Genomic DNA, 9997 nt, shown 5'->3' on the forward strand with positions numbered 1-9997 from the left:
ATATGAAAATCAATTAATGTAATACATTATATCAATAGAGCCAAGGACAAAAACCATATGATTATCTCCACAGGGGCAGAAAAGGCATTTGACAAAATCTAACATGCATTTAGGATAAAAACCCTACAAAATATTGGAATAGGTGGTGTCTACCTCAGACTGATAGAAGCCATCTATGAAAAACCAACAGCCAATATCATACTAAATGATCAAAAACTGAAATCCTTCACACTCAAATCAGGAACAAAGCAAGGATGTCCACTATCACCACTCTTGTTCAATATAGTGTTGGAAACATTAGCCATGACAATTAGACAAGAGAAAGAAATAAAAGGAATAAATATAGGAAATGAAGAAGTCAAATTGTCATTGTTTGCAGATGACATGATACTCTATATAGAAGACCCCAAGAACTCCACCAAAAGTCTTCTAGACTTAATAATCAAATTCAGTCAAGTAGCTGGTTACAAGGTCAACACACAAAAATCAATAGCTTTCCTCTGCACGAATGACAGATTCACTGAGAGAGAAATAGGGCAAATAATTCCTCTCACAATAGCATCCAAAAAACTGAAATGCCTAGGAATCAACCTAATGAAAGAAATCAAAGACCTCTTCTCTGAAAATTATAGCACTCTGAAAAGAGAGATTGAAGATGATATCAGAAAATGGACAGACATCCCCTGCTCCTGGGTAGGAAGGATTAATATAATGAAAATGGCCATACTTCCAAAACTGCTATATCGATTTAATGCAATTCCAATTGAGATCCCAGCAGCATACCTCACAGACCTTGAGAAAACAATCCAAAAATTCATTTGGAACAATAAGAGCCCCAGAATAGCAAAAGCAATTCTAGGTAACAGAGACATGGCAGGGGATATCACAATCCCCAACCTGCAACTATACTACAAAGCTACTGTGATAAAAACAGCATGGTACTGGCAAAGAAACAGACTTGAGGACCAGTGGAACAGATTAGAAGATGCAGAAACAACACCAGACACACTCAGCCATCTCATCTTTGACAAAGGAGCCAAACACCCTCACTGGAAGAAAGATAGCCTCTTTAATAAATGGTGCTGGAAAAATTGGGCTTCAACTTGCCAAAGATTCAAACTAGACCTGTATCTCTCACCATGCACTATACTAAAATCAAGATGGATTAAAGATCTAAATATTAAAATAGAAACTCTGAACCAGTTGGAACAGAGGTTAGGTAGAACTCTTGAAGACATCAATGTAGAAAAAGATTTTATGAACAAAACCTCAGTTGCCCATGAACTAGCACAAACAATCAACAAGTGGGATCTCTTCTTATTAAAAAGCTTCTGCACAGCAAGAGAAACCACCAGCAGTGTGAAGAGACAACCCACAATGTGGGAAAAGATCTTCACCTACTCTTCCTCAGACAAAGGTCTACTACCTTGAATCTATAAAGAACTTAAAAAGATCAGACCTCCCAAATTTAAAGACCCAATTCAAAAATAGGCATCTGAAATGAACAGACATTTCTCAGACAAAGAAATAGAAATAGCAAATAAATACATGAAAAAATGTTCAACATCACTGGTCATTCGAGAGATGCAAATGAAAACAATGCTGAGATTCCACTTCACTCCAGAAAGAATGGCTGCTATCAAAAAATCAACCAATAACAAATGCTAGCAGGGCTGTGGGGAAACAGGAACCCTGCTCCACTGCTGGTGGGAGTGTAGACTGGTGCAGCCACTGTGGATAACAGTATGGAGGTACCTCAAAGAACTAGGACTGGAAGTCCCATTTGACCCCACTATTCCACTGCTGGGGATCTTCCCCAAAGAATTAAAAGAATCATACCACAGTGATATATGTGCACCCATGTTCATAGCAGCACAGTTTGTAATAGCTAAAACTTGGAAACAGCCCAAATGCCCATCAACTGGAGACTGGATAAAGAAAATGTGGTTTTTTTACAAAATGGAGTACTACTCAGCCATAAAAAGTGAGAAATTAGAGACATTTATAGCTAAGTGGATGCACATTGAGGCAATACTCTTTAGTGAAATAAATAGGACACACATATAAATAGCCAATAGTTTCTCTGGTGTGAGAAACTGAAAGTGTAAATAAGGACTAAAGTGTATAATAGGTAATGTGAAATAGGAAGAAAAGGGGCAAAGGGGAAGGAAGTGGGAGGGCTGGGGAAAGGATAGAAGGGAATGGGATTAATATGAGAAAATGAAAAAATAGGAACAAAATCTTTGTAAATAGGGAGGACTGGAGGGGTTGAAGGGAGGACTGGGCAAGGTTGAAAAATAAGAACCAAGAGAGATTATGTAAAGGTGCAAATTTCCAATGATGAATGTCATTGTATTGTATACCTAAAATGTACCAATGATTAGAATGAATAATCGATAATGCAAAATAGGAAGAAAAGGTCCAAAGGGGTAGGGGTAGTGGGAGGGGCAGGGGAAAGGAAAGAAGGGAAAGGAAAAATGATGAGAAATGGAAAAAATGGAAATAAAGTCTTTGTAAATAGGGAAGGGTGGAGGGGGTGAAGGGAGGGCTAGGAATGGGGAAAAAATAAGAACCAAGATGCATTATGTAAAGGTACAATTCCCAATGAGAAATGTAATTGTGTTGTATACCTAAAATGTACCAATAAATAATTTAACAAAAAAAACCAACTGTAATTTTAATGGTAAAAAATTAATTAATTAATTATTTAATTAAAATATTGCTCTCAAACTCTGAACTATATAGCTGTAGAGCTGCTGTAATGACGCTTATCAGGGAGTTTTGTTATTATTCAGCCTGTTAGAAAATATTTAATAATCAGTGAATTCAAAAAGTAGATCAATTACCCAAACCATTGTTAACTGAAATAAAACAGTCAAGGAGTAAGTCAAGTTTCTGTGAGAATAGTTTAACTTTCTGTTAAATATATATGGACATATATCCATAATTTCTCAGATCCATACATTTTCCTGTTGAACACAGCCATCATTATTGCAACAGGAATTTCCATTTGTAAATTTAAAAATATAACTTCTTTCCTTCTTCATTCATATAATCTACCATCTAGTTGAGGTTACAAAAATTTTTTCTTTGCCTCATTTTTTCATCCATTCCTATATTTATCTTCACAATGCTAAGTTAAGGGCTAAAATGTTTGAGTTCCTTACTATGTGAAAGCTTTTTATAAATTGTTCAAACACCCTAGTTATTTCACATATGGAAGATATTGCACTTAAACTGCCAAAAATATTGAAAGGAGGCAACACCTGACTTCAAAGTGACTTTCTAATGTGACCTCCCTCCAAAGAAACTAGACTATTTTCTCTAAGGTTATGGAATCATTACACCCAGAGCCCAAGAAGTAATCAATCTATATCTTATTTATAAGGAATGAAAGTTTTTAACTTAGAAGGGAAAAAAAAATCTCTCACAATTGAATTTACTTCCACATGAAAAATAGATTAAATCAAAACTGTAACATTTTCCTAGAGTTGACCTTTCCTTATTCAGGTATATTTGAAATAATGAGTTTTGAAAGGAAATAGGGAAGTAGAAATAAAATGAAAGTGGAAATGAAAATAAAAGACAAAATTTAATTCTTGCCATTGTGAAAATATTATTTATAAAATATTAAATATATGATAAAAGCTTGAATGAAAATCATTGCTATAAAACTAAAAGAAAACAAATCAAGAAACAAAGAATATTACTAAGTATCATAAATCATTAACCAAACATTTTGAGTAATGTATTATTTTGGATAGTAAGATTTTACAACAATATGATGTTACCTATATATATTTTAAGAAACAAAATTTTGGCATATAAATATTTCTAAAATATATTATATGTTTCTCTGACTACATAAAGAATTCTGCTGAGATTATAAGTTTTCACCCAGATGGTGGAACATCCTTATTATGAATATCTGCTCTTGCACTATCTATATCAGATATATGATACTTTGGGTTATTTTTAATTTTTCAAAATGATAACTACTCTGTCTTACTTCTATGGTTATCAATGTGCCTGTATACAGCATCATTTTTAGAATTTATTTTATTGTTTCTAATTTGTATAGGACATGTTATAATTATGTGCAAAATAATATTTTCTGGAAAAACATCAAATGAAACATTGTGATTAAGCTATGCAGTATTTCTTTGCCAAAAATGTTTTTGCTTACATCCTAATGTTAGGTAGAACTTCTATTTGAGGTAGGCAATATTGCTTGCCAGTGAATTCTAAATGGGTGAAATGCTATCATTTCAAGAGAGTATCACTAGCATAAGAAAAATAATATATTTAGTCTCATATTTTTAATATAAAGCAACTTATAAATAAAAAACTTTTTAATTTGAAGAATAAATTATACCAGTAGTTTTTAAATTATCTTAGATTTTAAAAGTAATAAAACAATCATTTAAATAATTACAATTTGTGTACTTCCTCCTAAGTGATATCAAAAACTAATAAACAACAATAAAAAATACCTGTTTCAGTCACTGATGCATTTGAGAACCTCAGAACCTTAGCTTCATAAGAATTTAAGACCTGGTTAAAAAAAAAAAAAAAAAAGAATTTAAGACCTGGAAACTTTGAAGATGCTCTTCCTGATCGCTTTCCTTTGTAGATGACAGCTTGATGCATAGCTCAATGTGTAAAGCCAATAAACTCCTACCTAGGCATTTTATTTTGGTATTCCTACTAATATATGTATTTAATGGTCAACGGAATAATTCTAGTGTAAGTCAGCTGTCAAATATTACACAAGGACCATCAAAATAACTGTTGATCAAGCAAAGCTGAATGCATTAATTTTACTTCAGCAAAAGATAATATCATCTTGAGAATCTTAGTAATATTTCAAAGGTAGATATTAGGGAAGAATATTTGAGAATGTTAGAGACTGTGCTCAAAGGAGTTTAGCAGATTTTTCAAGAGAGGAACTAGTTAAAATTAGTAAAATCAGTGCCCTAATAGTTTAGAATTAGAAAGATGAACATCTTAAAATAAGTCTTGATAAACTAATCAATGCCTCACTAAGTGAGTTATTTATTTAGGCAAGCAAATTAGGTTTTGTGACTAGATAGCTATTTGCCCAGATGAGCAAACTGTTTGGCCCCAAAATATGCTTTCCAAAAATTTGCTTGAAATGAATAGCCAAGATGTTTATTGATTTGGATCCTAATTTAAAATGTCTTGGCTTAAAGTAATGTTGATAAAGGTACTTTCAGATGATTTTCTGATTTTCAGGAAGATAACTTCAACAATGCCTCCCCCCCCATTAGCAAAAGTAAGCCAAAGCTCTCACTAAGAAATAAGAACATCTTGAACATTTTATCAATCAGCTATAAAGTGATCTTATGAACTACTCCAAAATTCAGGGCTGACCAATAAGACTATTTTTTGTATGTGCATATGTGAGTCGGCTAGAGTCAGGTGTTGTAGGCTGGCTCCATTGATCTTGAGTCCAACTTTGGACCAAATCAAACTTTGCAACATGTTTCTTTCATCCTCCTTAAAAAAAAAAAAAAGGCTACACAAAGCATACTCTTCTTGGGCAAAAAGGAAGAGCATAAGAGGGCAAATCCAATCAGTATATTTCAGGCCTTTCTATGTGCCACATCTACTTAGATCTCCACTGGACAAAGTAAAACTAAAAAATTATGTCCAAAACTGTACTCAGAGTAAAACCCTGGAATCAAGCCAAAAAACCTACCTGCCATGAGGCCATAGCTGAGACAGAAGAATGGGGCCCAGTTACTCAATCCACCAAATCCTTTGAAAGAAATGCTTTTAAACATAACCTTCAACCAGCCTCAGAGATACAAAAATGTTAAAGCAATATTGTTTTACAAATTAGAAAGCCTCTATGCAGGCAAAGAAAAGTTCTTAAATCTGACTCACCTGGATAGTTTCCACCCATGTTCTCCACTGTAATTTCTACAAATCAGTTCATGGCTCCTTAGAGTTAGAATGCAATAAAAAAATGTTTGGCATTGGGTTAATCAAGGAAAACAGAAAATACCAAACTTCTGATTTTTCATGAGATTATTTCTATGTTAAATCACTTAACCCACCAACTTAAAATGAACCTATGAGAATCTTACAGAATTTATAACTCTCTCTTGGATAAAGTAGTTCCAATGCTCCTTGATTGTTCAAGTATCCCAAAAAGAGCTATCACTGTTCAAGTTGTACAGTTCATTCTTTATTTCCAGCCTCTCAATTGCTATTTCCAAAATTACAAGGTCCTTCTACATCTGAGAGAATACGCCATGCTTTTTGTTATAACTACTATAACAAACTAATGAGTATGAAGTATAAATTGCAACATATTTAATATCCACAATAAAGTAAGTTAATAACTCAAGTCAAATTATCAGTGTACAGTGAGAGTTTAATTTTTATTCATAGAAGAGATAATCCTGAAGTAGTCTTGGTCCTAAGGTCAAATTCACCCAAAAAGCAGAGAGTGTCAGATGATTATAACCACAGCTGACCCGCGGTCAAGTCCCTTGAGGATTATACCCTATGATCTGTTGGTACTGTGCCTTTTCACTTTCATGATAATGTCAATAATTCATTAATCCTATGTTATAAATGATGAGAATAAAAATAGGAAGAATAAGCAATATCACTATGATTCAGTATCACATTAAGAAACAATTCAGAAGCTAAATTTTAATTCTAAAAGTTTTCCCAGAGTTAATAGCCCCACAAAACAATACATCAACATTCCCACACTATACCAGAGCATCATACTTATAAAACTTACCCATACTAAATATGAAAACAAGGAAGTATAGTATATCACAACAACTACTTTATGTTCCCTCCATATTGTTATTTTTAAATATTAACTTTAATATTACTAACAATAAAATATGTCCTCATACCTGTTTGGATGATTATTATTAAAAATAATAAATAATAAGTTTTGTCATTAATGTTCAGAATTGAAACACTGTACACCTCTGGTGGGACTATAAAATTATATAGCCACAATGTAAAACAGTACAGTGTTTCTTCTAAAAATTAAAAATAGAACCACCATATGATCTAGCAGTTTCACTCCTGAGTACATATCCAAAAGAAATAAAATCACTAACTCCAAGAAATATCTACATGTCCATACTTATTGCAGTATGATTCAGAACAGCTAAATATGGGGGGGAAACTATGTTTGTCAATGAATTGTGTGTGTGAATACACATAGAAAGGTAATTCACACTTAAAAAGAAGGAAATTCTGCCATTTGAGACACCACTGATGAACCTAGAGAACATTTTACTGAGTGAAACGAAGCAGACACAAAAAGACAAATATTGAATGATCTTTTTTAAATCTAAAAAACCTCAACTCATAGAAACAGACAGGAGGATGGTTATCAGGGGTCAAACAGTTAGGGAAATAAGGAGAGATTGGTCAAAGAGCAGTAGTTTTCAGGGACAAAATAAATAAATTCTGGAGACCTAATATATAGCATGGTGACTATAGTTAATAATAACTATTGTATATTGAAATGTGCAGAGGGAAGATCCTAAATAGTCTCACTCAAAAAAGTAACTATGTGAAGTGATAATAACTAGTTTGATTGTGGTAATCATTTTACAAGGTATATATGTGTGTGCTCATGTGTACGTATAAAACATCATGTGGTCACCTTAAATCTTTATAGTTTTTATTTGATAAGGTAATTTAGTAAGTCATCAACAACCAGATTTCTCAACTCTATTTAAATGTATGTATCTAGTTATACCTAGAACATTTTATGAATTTAATATACTTGAAACTTTCCTTTATATAAGTACTAAGTTCAGGTATATGTATTACTAAAGTTAGGGCCACGTCTACTTTTTGTACCTGTGTTAATAAAATGAAGATAGAGACAGTCTGGCTTGCTAATGCTAAGAATATTTTTACTGACTTCATGATCTGCCAAAGCCACTTGGACTGGTTTCTGCGATGTCTCTATTCTTGCTGAAAGAAATAACTTTCCATGGAAGCTTATATAAGCAAGGTCCTTTTTTGTATCATAGCAGTTCCTTGGTTCCCTTTCATTCCAATCCCTTCCAGTACAATAGCAACCTATATTCAGGCAGTGTTATTACAAGGTGAGGAGAAATAGAGCTTTTGGTATTTTATGTTCTACAGAAGTTCAGCTCTAAAACCTCTAGATGCATCATTGCTCTTGACTAGTTCATGTCTGAGAGTGCTATTACAGTTCCATGTCCTCCCCAGGTGTCAGAAGCCTTGTAGCAGACTCCTAAATTATATAAATCTCACAGAAAAGCTAAAACTAAAAAGATCTCCATCAACTTATGCTCATAAATGTCAACTAGGTTGTGGGGAAAAAAAATCTCCTTGAGCGAATGCTTTGATTGAGGGAGACCAGGAAAATATTTGTTCTTGGGGAAAACTTCTCCAGCATAAAGGCAAAAAGAAATAGAGGAAGACAGTCCCCCAAAGTTATAAAACAGTTTTATTATGCAAATCAATTACCAAAGGCAGTCCACCCTATTTCGTTTGGCTATCAGACTACAGAAAATCTATTTAAACATAGATTCCCAACATAATGAGTGCTTTTAAATGTGAATATTGTATGGTAATGACAATAAGAGGAATATTAAAACTAGAAAACCCTATGAAACAGTTTTCTCCAGTTTTGCAGATGGTGAAATTGCAGAAATGTTAAGAGCTTTCCTAAGGATAACAAGTAGCCAAATGATGGTGCTGGGATTAGATAAGATCAGCCTCATAAAAGGCAGGGTGGTTTTAGACTCTGCTTAGACTAGAACACTGAGAGTTGCTCCAAAAAACTTGCTTCTTCCTTCACATGCTAGAAGTAATCAAAACTCCCAGTGACTGTTGCATCATTCCTCATCTGTCCTAGAGAATGTCCTTGGCTAATAATGCTCATTATTTCATGCATTGAGTGTTTGTTATATTCCAGGCATTGTACTAAAAACTTTGTTCAGACTAGACTAGTGTTATGGCTCATATCTAGATGTCCTCCACAAAACTTTATGTGCTCATAGGTGGGGCTTTTCAGAGGTGACTGAGTCTAGGGTGTGTGAATATGGATTAAGGGTGTGTGATAACTATATCAGTTGACTGATTGGTTTAGCAAAGTTCTGGATATAGATAATGGAAAGGCCTACCCTGAGTGAAGGTGGCACCATCCAATAGGCTTGTAGCCTGAGTGGGATAAAAGGAAAGGGGAGCTTACTGCTTCACTACTTTCTGTCTTCTCTGCCAAGGACTGTTTCTCCTCTGCTTTGCCCCTCTGCCATGCCATCCTGCCTTGGAGCCAGTTGACTATGGATGGAAACCTCTACAAACTGTGAGGTACAATAAATCTGTCCCCCTGTAACTTTGGGTGTTGTGTATTTTGTCTCAGCAATGAGAAAAGTAATGAAGACAAGTAGTTATATGCTATAATTTAAATGCTAATATTTCTGTCTTACAGATGAGAAATGAGATAAAGAAAAACTCAGTAATTTTTGAGGTTCACTTAAACATGTGTCTGCCATATGACTAAAATTAGGAACTGATCCAAGTGAAATTTAAAGGTTTAGTCACATAAGAACTTGCATATGTATGAATGTTCGTGACAGTTTTACTTATAATGCAGAAGAACTGGAATTACTCCAAATGTTCATCAACAGATGAACCGAAAAACAAATCATGGCCAAACATTCAGACCTACAAAAACATGGATGCATCTTCAAAATATTCTTCTGAAAAAAAGAACAAAATTGTGCGTACTGGATGATTATATCTATATGTAAGGGTGGATAATGGGGGCATGAATATGTTCAAAATACATTATACACAGTGAAACTTCCTCAAAAACTATGTGAAACTAAGGGGGTGGGGTGAGAGGGTAATGGAGGGGAATTATTAAAGTATGCTATGTTCATGTACAACTTTGCCAAAATGAAGCCCATTAAATCTGTGCAAACAATAGGAACTAAAAAAAGTGTGGGTG

This window comes from Heterocephalus glaber, unplaced genomic scaffold (genome assembly GCF_053883595.1).
Source record: "Heterocephalus glaber isolate CG9 unplaced genomic scaffold, H.glaber_assembly_v1.0 deba00000621, whole genome shotgun sequence".
NCBI classification, from domain to species: Eukaryota; Metazoa; Chordata; class Mammalia; order Rodentia; family Bathyergidae; genus Heterocephalus; species Heterocephalus glaber.